At 41.5% G+C, this 17,727-nt stretch overlaps 1 protein-coding gene across 2 annotated transcripts in view; it reads left to right on the top strand.

Annotated features, from left to right (window-relative positions):
• The window catches only part of VPS26C (VPS26 endosomal protein sorting factor C), a 53,390-nt gene that overhangs the window by 15,951 nt on the left and 19,712 nt on the right, over positions 1–17,727 (top strand). The window contains exon 1 of one of the 2 annotated variants that reach the window (XM_032630196.1): positions 15,030–17,600. The exons of the other annotated variant lie outside the window; for it this stretch is intronic. The gene's annotated coding sequence lies outside the window, so the exon portion shown is untranslated. Of the gene's footprint in view, positions 1–15,029; positions 17,601–17,727 lie in introns of those variants that run through there. 2 annotated transcript variants of the gene reach the window in all.

Genomic DNA, 17,727 nt, shown 5'->3' with positions numbered 1-17,727 from the left:
GCTACTGTCCTGCTTACCTCCCCCTCCCTGGTCCTGCGACTCTAAAACTTGCGCCCTCTCCCTCCCCACCATCCTCCGGGCTCAGCCAACCAGACTTTCTGATATCCTCCCTGACTTCCATCCTTGGCCCCCTCTCACTCCCACCACTCTCCCTGCACCTCTACCCCCGTGTGCTCTCCAGGCCTCTTGGCTTGTCATCTGCCCTCTTAGTACAGGCAGGTTCCAGAAAAGTTGTAAGTTGAAGCCAGTTATCTATTTGCTTTCCTTTTTCATCTCAGCTCCATTTTGGGGATTTTTAACCCCCTAGCTCTGAATATGTTTTCATCTCATTCAGAGATTTTAATCGGCAGTTGTTATCTGTAAATGCACTTCATTTACCAGACAAATCTGTGACACCACCCCCTCCCCCACTTAGGGTTCTAGGCTTCAACTTCTGCTGGGAGAACAGACTTACTCGTTAGCCATCGGCCAGGTGGGCTGACCTGCTTCCCTTCCCAGTGAGCACATTGAAGCCCGGACTGTTGCAGAAGAGCATTATTAGCAAATCGACAACGGATGGTATTATGCCAACAAGAAAAGCACAACGTTCCAAAGCTCAGAAATAAACTTTGGCCTGTTTGGATGGAGGGTTTAGGGAGAGGTCAGTCCATGCAGTGACTTGCTTCAGGCCTGCCTGAATCCCTGCGTGGGGCGGTAGACCCAGCTAGCTGTACACTGTTGCTCTCTGGCCTTGAGGTCCTGCCTCTTTTCAGATACTTTTCCATATAAGCACAAGCAAGTAAAGGTATAATTTTTGTAAAATACTTTTGTGAAGTGAAGAATGCCTATCCATTTCAAGTATTGTCCTCTACTTGCACATAGGACTTTCTGGGCACATTTATATGGTGAGCAGCTCTTTAAAAGATTGCTTTATTCATTTCTTAGAAAGGTACAGTTTCCCAAGACTGAACCAGGAAGAAATAGAAAATATGAACAGACCAATTACAAGTACTGAAATTGAATCTGTGATTTAAAAACTCCCCAAAACAAAAGTCCAGGACCAGATGGCTTCACAGGAGAATTCTAGCAAACATGTAGAGAAGAGTTAACACTTATCCTTCTGAAACTATTCCAAAAAATTGCAGAGGAAGGAACACTTCCAAACATTCTGTGAGTCCACCATCACCCTGATACCAAAACCAGATAAAGATACCACACAAAAAAGAAAATTACAGGCCAGTATCACTGATGAACATAGACGCAAAATCCTCAACAAAATACTAGCAAACCGAATCCAACAATACATTAAAAGGATCTGACACCATGATCAATTGGGATTTATCCCAGGGATGCAAGGATTTTTCAGTATCTACAAATCAATAACTGTGATACACCACATTAACAAATTGAAGAATAAAAACCATATGATCATCTCAATAGATGCAGAAAAAGCTTTTGATAAAATTCAGAAACTCCCCAGAAAGCAGGCATAGAAGGAACCTACCTCAATATAATAAAGGCCGTATATGGTAAAGCACAGCTAACATCATATTGGTGAAAAGCTGAAAACATTTCCTCTAAGATCAGGAACAAGACAAGGCTGTCCACTCTCTCCACTTTTATTCAAGATAGTTTGGGAATTCCTAGCCACAGCAATCAGGAGGAAAAGAAATAAAAGGAATCCAAATTGGAAAAGAAGTAAAACTGTCACTGTTTGCAGATGACATGATACTATACACAGAAAATCATAAAGACACTACCAGAAAACTACTTGAGCTCATCAATGAATTCAGTAAAGTTGCAGGATGCAAAATTAACACACAGAAATCTGTTGTATTTCTATACATTAACAGTGAAAGTTCAGAAAGAGAAATTAAAGAAACAATCCCATTTACCATTCCATCAAAAACAATAAAATACCTAGGAAAAAAACTACCTAAGGAAGCAAAAGACCTGTACTCCAAAAACTATAAGATGCTGAAGAAAGAAATTGAAGATAAAAGGAACAGGGGGGAAGATATACCATGTTCTTGGATTGGAAGAATCAATATTGTCAAAATGACCATACTACCTAAGGCAATCTACAGATTCAGTGCAATTCCTATCAAACTACCAATGGCATTTTTCACAGAAATAGAACAAAAAATTTTAAAGTTTGTATGGAAACGCAAAAGACCCTGAATAGCCAAAGCAATCTTGAGAAAGAAAAACAAGAGCTAGAGGAATCAGGCTCCCTGCCTTTGACTATGCTACAAAGCTACAGTAATCAAAACAGTATGGTACTGGCACAAAAATAGAAAGATAGATCAATGGAACAGGATAGGAAGCCCAGAAATAAACCCACGCACCTATGGTCAATAAATCTATGACAGGGCTTCCCTGGTGGTGCAGTGGTTAAGAATCCACCTGCCAATGCAGGGGACACAGGTTTGAGCCCTTGTCCAGGAAGATCCCACATGCCACAGAGCAGCCAAGCCCATGTGCCACAACTACTGAGCCTGTGCTTTGGAGCCCATGAGCCACAACTACTGAGCCCACGTGCTATGACTACTGAAGCCTGCGTGCCTAGAGCACATGCTCCACAACAAGAGAAGCCACTGCAATGAGAAGCCCGTGCACCATAACAAAGAGTAACCCCCGTTCGCCGCAACTAGAGAAAGCCTGCGTGCAGCAACGACGACCCAACACAGCCAAAAATAAATAAATTTATTTAAAAAAATTAATCTATGACAAAGAAGGCAAGAACATACAATAGAGAAAGCACAGTCTCTTCATTAAGAGGTGTTGGGAAAACTGGAAAGCTACACGTAAGAGAATGAAATTAGAACATTCTCTAACACCATATACAAAAATAAACTCAAAATGGATTAAAGACCTAAACGTAAGACCGGCTACTATAAAACTCCTAGAGAAAAACATAGGCAGAACACTCTCTGACATAAATCGCAACAGTATCTTTTTGGATCTGTCTCCTAGAATAATGGAAATAAAAACAAAGATAAATAAATGGGATCTAATTAAACTTAAAAGCTTTTGCACAGCAAAAGAAACCAAAACCAAAAAGACAACTGCAGAATGGGAGAAAATATTTGCAAATGATGCAACTGACAAGGGATTAATCTCCAAAGTATACAAGCAGCTCATACAGCTCAATATCAGAAAAACAAACAGCCCAATCAAAAAATGGACAGGAGGGCTTCCCTGGTGGCGCAGTGGTTGAAAGTCTGCCTGCCGATGCAGGGGACGCAGGTTCGTGCCCTGGTCTGGGAAGACCCCACATGCCGCGGAGCAGCTGGGCCCGTGAGCCATGGCCACTGAGCCTGCACGTCCGGAGCCTGTGCTCCACAATGGGAGAGGCCGCAACAGTGAAAGGCCCGCGTACCGCAAAAAAAAAAAAAAAAAAGGCAGGAGATCTAAAAAGACGTTTCTCCAAAGAAGACCAGGTGACCAAAAGGCACATGAAAAGATGCTCAGCATCACTAGTTATTAGAGAAATGCACATCAAAACTACAGTGAGGTACGACCTCACACCAGTCAGAATGGCCATCATCAAAAAGTCTACAAATGCTGGAGGGAGTGTGGAGAAAAAGGAACCATCCTACACTGTTGGTGGGAATGTAAACTGGTATAGCCACTATGGAGAACAGTATAGAGGTTCCTTAAAAAACTGAAAACAGAGCTACTGTATGATCTTGCAATCCCAATCCTGGGCATATATCCAGAGAAAAACATAATTCAGAAAGACACATGCACGCCATGTTCATTGTAGCATTATTTACAATTGCCAGGTCATGGAAGCAACCTAAGTGTCCATCAACAGGTGAATGGATAAAGAAGATGTGAGATACACACACACAATGGAATATTACTCAGCCATAAAAAAGAATGAAGTAATGCCATTTGCAGCAACATGGATGGACCTAGAGATTATCATACTAAGTGAAGTAAGCCAGACAAAGACAAATATCATGATATTGCTTATATGTGGAATCTAAACATGATACAAAGGAACTTATTTACAAAACAGAAATAGACTCATAGACATAGAAAACAAACTTATGGTTACCAAAGGGGAGGAGTGGAGGGATAAATTAGGAGTTTGGGATTAAAATATACACACTACTGTATGTAAAATAGATAACCAACAAGGACTTATTGTGTAGCACAGGGAACCATACTCAATATCTTGTAATAACCTATAATGGAAGAGAATGTAAAAAAAGAATATATATGTGTGTAACTGAATCACTTTGCTGTACACCTGAAACTAACACAATATTGTAAATTATATTTCAGTAAAAATTTTTTACAAGGATTTCCTTTGTCTTTTATTGTCTGTTTTGAAGAGACAGTCTACTCTCTCACTTGCAGGCAGGAGAAGATTCAGGCTCAGAGAAATGGAGCCTTTCTAAAGGGACGGAAACTATATCTTACCCTTCATCTCACAAACTACAGTGAACGTTTCCTCATAAACAGCTCAAGAAAGTGAACAACATTGTTTAGAATAACGATTCCGCTCTTCCCTGCTGCAGTTCTAAGCAATGAGACTCTTTTATTAAATGAAGTCTTATCAATTAGCATTCTGATACATTAATTTTAATAAATATAATATCCATTAAATATAAGCAGATAAAAGCAGAACTTTTTCATTTGAAGTGAGCCCCCCACCCTGCCCTCCCTGACTCTTCCTCAAATCCCAAAGTGGCTGCTGAGGCATCTGCATGTATCTGGAACTCACGGAAACTAACTCCTAGTTGTAGGATGTAGTGACTAGCCAGAGCCAACAAGGTTGAAGCTTTTTCATATCATCCCATTTTAGTTTGTTTTATGCCAAAGCTTACAGGCTCTGTTAACTTTCTGATATAACAGTGCGTACAGCCAGGCTTCAAGCATTTTGCTTTTATTTATTGGAGCATTTAAGTCAAAAAAAGGTAGCCTTCTAACTCCGTACAGATCATAGACCCACCATCCATGAGTACCAAGGTTACCCATGGACTGACCATCCTTGGTTAGGCTTCTGCCAGTTTCCTCCTTGAAACCTGCTCACCTGGGGTTCTTGGGCCAGTAGACCCAGCAGAAGCTGATGGAGTCTGTCCTTCACTGTTCTCCCTGGTGTTTAAACTCATCCTGGGAAGGGTAGTATGAGATTGTAGGTAGCCTTTAACTCTTGATGGGAACCTGTACCTAATTAATCTATTCTGACCTTGGATTTCTGATGCCCAGAAAGAGCTTGCCCCTGAGGAACTGGAAGTGTTACACCAGCTGTCCTCCCAGCTGTTGGCAGGTGCTTATGTTGTATGACATTGGCACTCATGCTTTCTAATGACGACTGGGTTCCATTAATCCTCACTACCCTGTCCCACCATGATGATAGTCTTACTTAGGCTTACAGTTTTACTGTCACACACTAGGCATGACGTCAACCAAAAACCGGCCCTTCCTTTGTTTCATCAGAAGAGATCGTTTAGGACCATTACTCTAAAATGCAAATCATAATCTTTGGGAAAGGAGCACAAGTCCCATCAGTGGAAAAGTAAAGGGTAGATGGGCCGAAATTCCCCTCTTCAATAATAATCAGGAAAAAAACTTTTTTAAAATTAAAAAAAGATATAATAGTGTCCATTTGTTTTAGATATTTCAAAAGAGTTTATATTTGTTTTGTACGTTAAAAAAGTTTTCTTTTAACTTGCTGAGAACATTCAGGTAATAGGAGGGAGTATCAGATGAGAAGTAATATTTTCTGTCTCCCCTTCACTGCTCCGTATGCATTTCCCAGGACTAATGCTCCACATTCCCAGCCTCTGCTGTGGGATGGAACGGTGGCCCTGGGAGCTGCCGGGCCAGTCTGAAGCAGGGAGGCTGCACCTGTGCTGGGCAGCACGTGACTGCCCTGAGCTCTTCTGTGAGCTCCTGCTTTCAGCAGCCCTTGGCGTGGCCTAGTTTGCTGCAGGGCTCACCGCTCGCTCTCTGTTCCTGGAGTTTGCCTGTGCCTTGGATTTGGATGATGCGCTGTCGGTCTCACTCATACTTGAGTTCCCTCTGACTGCTATTCAATTTGGTGGTGGTTGTTCGTTATGTAAGTGTTGGACTGGCTACTCAGAGCGTTTTCTTTGGCCATCTGCCTGTATTGCACGGTCATTACTTTGGCCTGTAATCAGGCCATCTCCCAGACGCCTCTGCGGTCAGAGCTCTCCTAAACTCTTGGGTTTATAGTCTGGAGTCTTTGCATTCACTTAGGCCAATAGTGCCAAACGAGTATCAACGCTATAAAGTTTCTGTGAGTTTTAATGTTATTGAAATCTGAAATCTAGTCATCTGTATTAACTCATAATTTTGCTAATATGTAGTATCTAACCCCTGAAACCACACAGCACACCAAGGTTCGATTTTAATATTCCTGCGCTAAAGACCTCATATTTACTTACTCTTATTAATTTTTACTTTTTTGACTAGTATTGGCAATCTCATTTTGCCCCTTTCACCTAACTTTTATTCAGGGGCTCAGGTTTCTTTTCCAGACTCTCAAGAAAATTTCAGAACTAGAAATTTCAGAGATGGCTCCATCGGACAATAGCTGTGATTTTTGTCAGCCCATTTTACTGAGTATTTAGACCTATACTTGTACTATACTGACCTAGAAGAAACCTGCTTTGTTTTACCGTATTAGTACACCATCAGAATGCAGTACTGAAATGTAAGCCCACTGAGAACAAGGGCTTTACCTCTTTTGTTCACTGCCCTGTCCCTGGTGCCTGGAACAGTATCTGATGCATGGTACGCATGCCAAAAATATATGTTGACTGAATGATTATATTATTTCTACTGTTTTGGCAGTAAGTGTATATAAGCCACACAAATTAGTATCTCAGTATTCTGTTACAGTTTCATTGCTAATGAACTGCTTGATTTTTACTTAAATATTAATCACTTTAAGAATATGACCCTGTTGTCAACAAGGTAGGATAACTGTGTTTTTTTCTATACTTGATTATCTTTGTGAGTTTCTTAATTGACGTATATCACATACAAATGATTGCTCTTTTCACTGCACGTTTTTCTGAGACCTTAGCCACCATCACAATCAAGATATGGAACAGTTCTGGCACTCCCCCAAATTCTCTCATGTCCTCTGTACTCAGCCTCTTCCCCCACACCCGCCCCAGCCTCAGGCAAGCACCGATGTGGTTTTAATCCCTATAGTTGGCCTTTTGCAGAAGGTCACATATGTGACATAAATACAGTTGTACGACACGCAGCCTTTTGAATCTGGCCTTAACACTTAGCATAATGCCTTTGAGACTCATTCAAGTTGCTGTGTGTCAGTAGTTTGTTCCTTTTTATTGCTGAGTTGTCTTCTCTTTCATGGATGTACCACTGTTCCTCCATTCACCTGTTGAAGGGCACTTGGGTGATGATGAGTGAAGTTACAAGAAATATTTGCGTACAGATTTTTGTGTGAACATAATCTTCGATTTCATTTGAGTAGAATCTAGGAATGGGATTGCTCAACAGCATTGTCTTGGTTTTAATGATAGATTGGAGATGATGCATCTCTTCAAAATTCTCCTTTCTAGAACCTTAGTAAACACCACACAATATTGGCCCATTACTTAATATGTGGAGAAATAGCTGGTGATTGTTTATTCTGTTTTAAAACACGATGGAAAACAGTTGTTTTACAGAAAAATGGAGATGGGGACACCTAAGAAGTTGAAATCTCTTCAATGGGTCTGATTTTCCCTTTTCCAACCAAAATGGGTCTCTCAGTGCCACTAAGGACTAGAGTTTCAACAAGCAAAAGTCCACTTGTGTTTTCCCACCTAGCTCAGTGATTGACCTTGTGATTTTTTTTTAATGTTAGTGAACTGCTTAACACATTTGGTTCACTGTCTGTAAATGAAAGGGCAACTCACTCTTGGGGTACAGGATCTCTAGACCAATGTGGTATAAGAATCCCAGGTGGTTCTAAGAGTATCGCTGAAACATTAGGAAGGAAGGACTTGTTCAGAGACTCAGAGGACTCCTGGGGACAACGATGGCTGTGAGGCTCCTCATTGCTGCTTGGGACCATCAGAGAGGAAAATATTAGAGAGAGAGCGGCTGAGGCATTAATTCAGAGACTCTCACTTCCCTAGCAGTTGTGTTCAAGTCCAAAGTAAGAGGTCATCCGGAGAATGTGACTTTCTAGCGTACAGTCTTTAGATCTTTTCCTGAGGAAGACCACTGTGCCCTTGGGTCATCAACATTTAAGGGGCTTAGAACTTTGTACATTTTTACACTTAGAGGTCACCCAGTCTGGGATTGATCTTATTTTAAAATTGATTTATTATGTTACCAGTTAACATCAGTGCAGATGGTTTAAAATTCATGAGTTCCAGAATGGATGCGTCTGCCCTCCTTTGTCCATCAAGGTCCTCTCCTATGGGGCAACTAAAAGCTCTCGATTTCGTGTCATTTCTGCCAAAGTTATTTTATGCATATACAAGTAAATATATATAAATGTTCTTTTTCTCCCCATTTTTCACAATGGTGCAACATGCAGCCTTAAAAAAAAAAAGAACATATATGTACTAATATGAATATCTCCAAGATATTAAAGGGAAAACCCACCATTTTCTTATTGTTGGAATTTAGGTTGTTTACATTCTTTTGTTATTACAAACAATGTTGCAATGAGTAACTACTGTTCATAATCATTTCAACGTGCAAATGTCTTTGAGGAAAATTCCTAAAAGTGGTATTGCTGGGCCCAGGTGTCTGTAAAGTGTTTTTGGTTTTGCCAAATGCCCCGTACAAGATTGTGGTATTCTCAGCTACCCTCAGCAATGTATGAGAGTGCTTGTTGCCCCCTTCCCTACCATAATATGATCATATATTTTGGTCTTTGCTAATCTGATAGGTGGAAAATGGTACTTAGTATAGTTTTAATTATCATTTCTCATGTTATCATTGATATTGAGCATTTTTTCATGAGCTTAGGAGTAATTGGCTTTTCCTTTTCTGTGACCTGTTTTCATATCATTCATTTTTCTCTTAGGTTGTTAGGTGGTTTTTGTTTTGTTTATTTTTTAGGAGTTCTTAAAATATTAGAGAAATTAGCCTTTTACCTGTTATATTAAGTTGCATTATTTCTCTAGTTTATCATTTATATAAGTGATGTTGCTTGTAATCACTTTTATGTAACAAACTGTTTTTGGTTGTATTTGTAGTCATTTATTATTCAGAGTTTTGAGTCATTCTTAGAAAGGCCTTCCCCACTTTGATATGATAAAAATCATTCCCTGTGGTTCTAAAATTTTGGTTATTCAATTTTTACATTTAAGTCTTCGATGCATTTAGAACTTTTTACCTGGAAAGGTTTGCAGTATGGATCCAACTTAATTATTTTTGCCAGTTTTCTGGACAGTTTTTCCCCCCAGATCTCTGGCTGGTTTTCCAGTATTATTTAGTGAATATTCCAACTTTTCCCTCTGGATTTAAAATGCTTCCTTTATCACCTACTAAATTCCCATGTATCTGAGTTTATATCTGGAGTTTCACTCTTGTTCCATTGATCTTTCAGCCTGTACATGCCCTGCACCTCACTTTGTAAGTTATTGAGGTGTTATAATATCTCGTAGGGCTAGTCCCCCTCATTTCAAAATTTATTTATTTTTCCAGATGAGTTTTAAAATCAGCTTGTCTAGTCTGTCTCACCCCAGCCCACCTCTAAAAAAGAAAAAACAATTCTGATGTTGTGTTCTTTGGATTATGTTACCTTTATAGACTGAAAGTAGACATGTAAAGGGTGTAAAAACATGGTGTGGCTTTCCATTTGTTTCTTTTGTGCCCTTCAACTGTGTTTTAGTTTTCATCTTCTAAGGGTTTTAGACATTTCCTGTTAAATTGATTTATAATGTTTTAACTTTTTGTTGGTTTTAAAAAGAAAGTGTTTTCTTTGAATGTATCTTCTCATTGATTGTTGTTGTGTGCATGTTGCCTTATTGATTTCTGTATATTAATTTTGTACCCAGCTGTCTTCCTTCCTGAAATTCTCTTCATGTTGATAGTTTTCAGTAAATTCTCTTGGGTTCTTTCAGGCATGCAATCATGTCATCTACAAATAATGATAATTTTGCCTACATTTCAGTTCAATTCTTTCTCTAGTTTCATCGCATTAACTAGTACATATAGTACGTTAATAGTGATGATAGTGGTCATCCTTGTTTTATTCCTGACTTAAATGCAGTGTATTTCATTTCCCATTAAGTTTGATGCTGGCTTCTGGGTAAGGAAATATCCTTCTGTTCTTATTTTACTAATAAGAATTTTATCAAGAATGGATATTAATTTTAGCAAGTGACTTTTTAGCATCTATGGAAATGACTCTACGATTTTCTCTAGAGAGCTATTAATTGTGAGTTGTATTAATAGTTTTCCTCAACAGTTGAGCTATCCATACATTCCTGGACTAAATCCCACATACTTACGGTGTAATATTCCTTTAAGTTGCTACTGGATTGTATTGCTAATATCTTATATAGGGCTTTTGCACTGGTATTTATATATTTATAAGTGAGAAAAATCTAGTTTTCTTTTTGTATGGATGTGTTGTGTGTATAGATACTGTCTTACTGTGGTGTCACTGATATATTTGCTTTATTTTTTAAAAGAAATTCTTTACTTTTCTGTATTTTGGAGTAGTTTAACATTGGAATTTTCTGTACTTTACACATTTGGAAATGATCTGTGAAAGTCTCTGGGCCTGGTGCTTTGTGGGGTCTTATGTATAACTTTCTCTGATTTTTCTATGGTGATTTATTTGCTTTAGCTTTCCTGTCTCTTTTGGAGTTAGTTTGGGTAAATTATATTTTCCTAGAAAAGTAATTCACTTTACCAACTTTTCAAATTTACTTATATGCAATTGAACAATGTGTTCTTTTATTCTTATTTTAATTACTGCTATATCTTTGATATTCTTTATTTCTCGATTAGATTAATACTTTGCTTTGCTATTTTTTTTCCTAAAGAAAGACCTGTTGGACTTACTCCATTCAGGGTGTGGAGGTCAGCATGTTGTATATTGAGTTCAATTAGTTATACTTTATTGATGTGTAACTAAGGTGCTTATATCTTTTCTTCTTTTTGTCCTCTTTTCCATCCTGGCTAAGGGGGGTAAATTAACATTTCCCACAATGAATGTGTTTTACTCAGTTTTCTTCTGTATCCCCTGTGGTTTTTGCTCTGAGTGTTGATGCTGTGTTATTTGATCCACAGATAGTGATGCCGCACGTCTCTCCTGAGGGCTGTACCCTTTAAAAGCATACAGTGCCCTTCTTTGTCTGGTTTAATCCTTCTTTCTCAGAACTCAGCCTTGTCTGATATTAAGATTACAACGCGCGATTTATTTCTTCCATTTGCTTCATATACCTTTGCTTATCCTTTCTTCCTCAACCTTTCCAAATCCACCCTCACCTCTGCCGTTTTTAGGTGCTTCTTTGTCATACAACATAAAATTGGGTTTTGCTTTGAGATAAAATCTGAACGTCTGTTTTTTAATAGGTATTAATTTAGCCCGTTTATTAATTTGACATATGTTTGGCATTAATTCTGCCACTGGTGCTATGTTATCATTTGAGGGATTGGGTTTTTTTTTTAACATTTTAAAAAATATTTATTTTATTTATTTATTTGGCTGCACTGGGTCTTAATTGCGGCAGGCAGGCTCCTTAGTTGCAGCTCGCCAGCTCCTTAGTTGTGGCATGCGAACTCTTAGTTGCAGCATGCGTGTGGGATCTAGTTCCCTGACCAGGGATCGAACCCGGGCCTCTGCATTGGGAGCGTGGAGTCTTAACCACTGTGCCACCAGGGAAGTCCTTGGGGTATTGTTTTTTAAGTAGCTTTTAGAACATCTGCCTCTCTACAGTCCTATTTGCTTTATGTTGTTTGTATGATCTTCTATTTTATTATAATTCTTATCCTTACAGCTTTTTATTGTACCCTAATTCTTCTCTGTTTTAGATGTTATTTATTAATTCTCTACTATGAACAATGGTGAAATTAGTATAGCTCCTCTTCTTTTTTTCTCCCTTCTCTTCTACCAACTGATCTTAGTTATTTACAAATATTACCTTTATTGGTGTTTAAGTTAACTTTATTTGTACAACATTATTTGATTTATTAACTTTAAATCAGCACTGTGCAGTAGAACTCTCTGTGATGATGTGAATGTGCTATTTATCTGCCCTGTCCGTTGAGATAGCCACTAGCCATAATGTGGCTTGCAAGCAGTTGAAATGTAGCTAGGGCAACTGAGGACCTGAACTTTAATTTTCCTTAATATTAATTAATATAAATTTAAGTTTAAATAGCCACATATGGCCAGTGGCTACCGTATTGGAGAGCATGGTTTCAATGATATGTTTTTAAACCCCAGCTGTCAAGGACAAGGAAGCCACGTACATTGTACTGCCTCCCGCTTTCTAGCCCCTTAGTTGCCCAACTGGTGTTATTTAAGTAGTTTCTGCACTGTCAGGACTTGTATTTTGCACTCTGCTCTCTCACCACAATCATCACATACCTCTTAGTCTTATTCTTTCAGTTGAATGGATCCAGTCCTCACAATTGGTTCTTTTGATGGAGGGTTTCTCTTGAAGAGTTACAGTTCACTATCTAATCAGTTCCTCAAGAAGGCTTTTTATGCAGTGCTCCTTGGGGTTTTGCTTGTTTGTTTCTGCACATGTAGAACTTCTTTTATATGTGAGCAGCTGTTAGGTAAAAGCCTAAACCCAGTATCATCACACGTGTTTCCTTGAGCATTGTAATGAGTATTGCTGTACTTTCATTTTGGATTGTATTTTGCTGTGAAGAAGTCTGCTTTTCCCCCTCTTGTAAGTGACTTTTCTTTTGCCTGACTCCTAAAGGATTCTTTCTTTTTTTTAAGTAGAATAGTTTTACTAGAGTCTATCTTTTTCTTAACCGTTCCTAATCCATTTGCTTTTTCAGTGTTTAAAAATTACATCAGTAAATATGTTGTGTTCCATTATTTCAGTTTTCTTATTTGGGAACTTCATTATGCATATGTTGGATGTTCCTCATGGTCTCTTGTATTTATCTTTTTCTCTGGTGATTCTTTTTAATTCTTTCTTAAATTTTCACACGATTTGTTTGAATTTTCTCATTTCTGTCCTGTATGTATTTTGAGCCCCTTTCAGTTTCACCTCCTTTTCTGTGATGGTTTTGTTTTATTTTTTCCTTCCACTTCTTTTCTGAGCTTTTCTTACATTTTTTATCTCTTTCTTTGGCCTCACCATCTTATCCCTGAACTCTCATAGCTCTGTCTTGTGTTCATCCCTCATAGAAGCGATTGCATCACGACACTGAAAAATCCGCGGTGAAATGCATGTTCACAGTCTCCACCTGCTTGCTGGTGCTGTGTTTTTCTGGTGGGCAGTCATTTATTTGTTCAGTAAACATCGAGTGCCTGCTCTTGCTGTCACTCTACCCCTGTGGAGTTTACATTCCAGGAGTACAGATGATAAGTAAAATAGATAAGCACTTATGGAGTATTTTAGAAGGCGACAAGTGCTGCAGAGCGAAGTCAGGGAGGGGGGATAAGTGCGTGTTGAAAAGGGAGTAGTGCATTTTTAATAGGAGTGGTCAGGGGAGTCCTCATGAGGATGCTGTCACTTGAGCACCAACTTGATGGAGAAGAGGGAGCGAGTGTGAGAGAAAAAATTATCCGTGGCCCTTGTTGAAGATGGTAAAGCAGACTTTACTCAGGGGGGAACTGTTGCGATAGATGTAGGGACCACTGCAGTGGGGTCTTGCAGTGGGGAAAAGAGGCTCCACTCTGAGTGCAGTGTGGGCAAGTGGTAATTATCACCAGGGAGCAGAGTGGGGGGGTGATCACTGGATGGAAAATTACTGAGAAGAAACATCAGGAGGGTAAAGGAATAAACCAGCTCACAGGGTTCTTGCTGAAGGCAGGCCAGGTTCATCAGACACCCCCTGGGGCCAGGAGAGGTGGAGAATGAGGAACCTGGTCAGGTGTTGAGGGTGATGGATATGGAGGATGGTTCAACTGACTTGGCAGAATTCTTGCTACAATCAGACGATGCAGAGAGGAACACGGAAATCAAAAGCCGAGGCCTAGTTGAAAAAGAGCTCAAGAGAGTTTGAGTAGGGCTTCCCTGGTGGCGCAGTGGTTGGGAGTCCGCCTGCCGATGCAGGGGACGCGGGTTCGTGCCCCGGTCCGGGAAGATCCCACATGCCGCGGAGCGGCTGGCCCCGTGAGCTGTGGCCGCTGAGCCTGCGCGTCTGGAGCCTGTGCTCCGCGGCGGGAGAGGCCACAACAGAGAGGCCCGCGTACCGCCAAAAAAAAAAGAGAGAGAGAGGCTGAGTAGAGTTTGGTCAAGGAGAGAGTCTTCGTCACGAGCCACGTGGGTTCTGGAAGAAGAGCATCCAGGTGGGGGCAGGAGTGTGTGCACACGTCCTGAGGCTGGATGCGGGGGCCAGGACGGTGGAGAGGAGTGGCTGAGGGGGAGCGTTTAGAGATGAGGGCACACAGGTGGGGCTGGAGCCCCCCATCTGTAGGGCCGTGGAAATGACTGGCCTTTTTACCCTGTGGAGTTCCTTTACGTAGAAGAGCCACGTGGTCTGTGCTTTGTGTGTCCCAGCACCTCTGCTGGTTCTCACAATGTCTCCTTCTTGCAGGAGATGATTTATTCCTGGACCGCGCGGGCTGAGGTTTGACGTGAGTCTCTCTAACCTTTACCCCCGGCCCCCGTATGTGAGAAGCAGCTGGGGGGCGGGTCACAGCTCCTGCTTCCCGCGTGGGGCGTCGGGAGGCTCCCTCCCAGGTGCCCCTCACCTTCCAGAAGCGGCTTCCTGCAGCCGCGGGCCTCACTTCGCCTTTTGACTGCGCGGCCCCTGCTCGTCTTCACCTATTTCACGGCACTTAGCCGTCTCCTTGCTTCACCGAGAAGGGCGTTTGTGGTTTTGTGTCTTGTTCTTCTGGGTGATTTCCAGGAGGCCGGGCGGGGGCGTTGCTGACTCGACGCTGCCCTCCTGCAGCCCAGAGCCCTAATTATGGGTTTGGCATTAGATTCCGGAGAACAAAGAAAAGAGTTGTGGAGTTCGCTAGCGGCCTCTTCCGTTTAGAGAATACGAAGTTACAAGCCGCAGCCTCTCAGCCCCCTCGGGAAGCCTCGGCGGTGGCTTCTGCGCAGAAAGCCGGCGGCCGGTCAGCCGGGGAGACCCGGAGACTTTGGGCGCCCCCGCTTCTGGTTTGGCTCTGGTGCCGGGGTTCCAGGCCTTCCTCTGGACTCGGCTCCTCCGGGCAGAGCCTGGAGCCCCCCTGCTGCGGGCTGGCCGCGGGCAGGGCGCGCGCGGGCCGCACCCCCCCAGGGCCCGGCTTCTGCCGATGCTGGTGGGAGTGTGGCGGCTGCGGGTCCCCGCTGAGGGCCACACGGGCGGGCCAGAGCGCTGGGATCTGTCTCCTCGTGTCGGCTGCACGCACACGAGTGCGGGGTCTGCGTCTCTCTCTGTTTCTTAACCTTTCTCAGGGCAAGGGCCTCCTTGCTGATGTGACAAAAGCCATGGCTCTTCTCCCCCCGAAAATCAGCACACGCTGTACATTGTTTCCGGGGTTCATTGTCATCCTTACGTCCAGGAGGGCCTCCTCTTTGAAATCAGGTCCCTCAGTGAGGGACCCCACTTATCACGTCACGGTACCAGCGAGGTACCCTCGCTGTCCACGGCCCTGATCTTTTCTCCCTGTTGAGCCTTCTAGGTGGAAGTCTGAGCGGGAAGTTCTTGGTGAGGTCTTGGGTTCTCGTTAATTTCAGTTATACAAGTTATTCTCTCCTCTCTCACCAGGATTAACCAAGAATTGTCTGGTACACCTAAAACAAATACAGTGTTGTATGTCGATTATACCTCAATTTAAAAAAACAAAGAAGTGTCAGTCGTCTTCTTACCATGGGTCTTAACTCTTTGTTGAAATATCTGTTTTAAAATTCTTGGCTCCGTGGGTTGTACTTGGACTAACTCTTTATCTTTCTTATGTTGGTAGGAATTGAATGGACCTGTGTATTGTTAGAATGCCTAATTTATCAGCAAATATTATATTAATTTTTTATTCTCTCTACTATATTTCTTAATTGAAATCAAGGAATGACAAAAGAATCATAAAATATTTACTCTGCTAATTTCCAGGGTACTTCACTGCTTTTTCCTTCTTATGCCATAGGGATTAAAGGAAGGAAACAGTTCTATTGATGTCGTGATTATAATATGGTATTCAGTGGTCAACCCAGATCCTGTTCCCATGAGATTAACTGAATACATTACAATTAAGTAGAAGCAGAACCAAGTACTATTGTGTTGTTTAATTGATAAAGTTCATGAATTGTTTTCTCTGATTTTAATTCTGGGACATACTAGTAAAGCATATTTCTTAAAATGTACTAGTGGCTTTAAATTCTTAAAAATTAGATTTTAAAATTTCATTTAGGTTGTACAAAAATTAATAGAATTAATTTTAATTAAATTTAAAAGTAAAATTAGTATTTCAGAAGGGTTTTCATTTAAATTCTCTTACGAGCTTCTTATGTTAAGAACAAAATGAGTTCTACCCCTTGAATTCTGCTTAAAAGGGAGCTGAGAGTGTTTGTTTAATTTAGACTTCAGCGCTTTGGGATGGGGAATGGGAAACAAAGCCAAAATACTTAGCATATTTAAGGGACATAGAATAGTCCCCGCTCCCAAAATTTCACATAATGTAAGAACTTGGTGAAAGTTTTTTCACCAGATGACTAGAGAAAATAAAAGGTAAACAGATTTAAACGCCAGGAGGACAGATTTTTTAAATGCTTTGATCTGTGGGGCCATTTTTTTTTAACATCTCTTTTGGGGTATAATTGCTTTGTGGGGCCATTTTTAATTTTTGCTGTTTTTCTTTTTTTCGTCTTTTTGTCAACAGTTCTGCCATCACATTACCATTTGAGAACAGTCACAAACCATTTCTCGAGGTCATTTCAGAAACACGTTGTTTTGTGTTTATTGTGGATTTCCTTTGGTTGGTGCTAGTTAATCTTCTCAACTTCCTGTTCCACGCAAACCCCAGTCGCAACTTGAGACTGGCAAGCCCACGGTGACAGGAAGGAATGTAGTTAATGTCCATATTCTGTGACTCAGTGATTATCTCCAGAGAAGTGAATGGATGTGAATGGATGCTCTGTTGTGAAGTCTTTCTTAAATGATTCATGAACCAGGGAAATCTGGGCTCGACTGTCCACCAGCAGGAAGCAGGACACAGAGGGGCTGGGGGCTTAGTGAAGGGCCGTGTGGCCGTCGGGTGGTGTATCCACGACCTCCAGGCCCCCCACCAGGCTCTCTGGGCAGAGGACACCGGCCAGCAGCCGTGCTCAGTTGCTCATGCGTTTGACAGTGTGTCATCATCTTAGTCGGCATAATTGAGGAAGAACCTAAAGAAAAGGCTCTTACTGTGTCATATTCCTTCTGAGGAGATCGCCATACGTGCTCCTGTGTAACGGTCTGTGAATCTGCCTTTCCCCCAGGCCCTTCTCTTTGCCCTTTTGAAATCAGACATTTGTTTGGATTCTCCAGCGGGAACAAAGGTGTGTCCGGAAGGCGGTGATGGGATGAGATTCCTCGCCACCCCCCCCACCCCCCACGCCCGTTCCCCCGGGACCCCCCAGGGCTGGCCCTTCCCCATCCTGGTATCCAGGCATCTGGTCTGTGATA

Source organism: Phocoena sinus, chromosome 4 (assembly GCF_008692025.1).
Source record: "Phocoena sinus isolate mPhoSin1 chromosome 4, mPhoSin1.pri, whole genome shotgun sequence".
Classification (NCBI taxonomy): Eukaryota; Metazoa; Chordata; class Mammalia; order Artiodactyla; family Phocoenidae; genus Phocoena; species Phocoena sinus.
The sequence above is the reverse complement of the archived record's forward strand: the minus strand, read 5'-3'. Positions and strand labels throughout refer to the sequence as shown.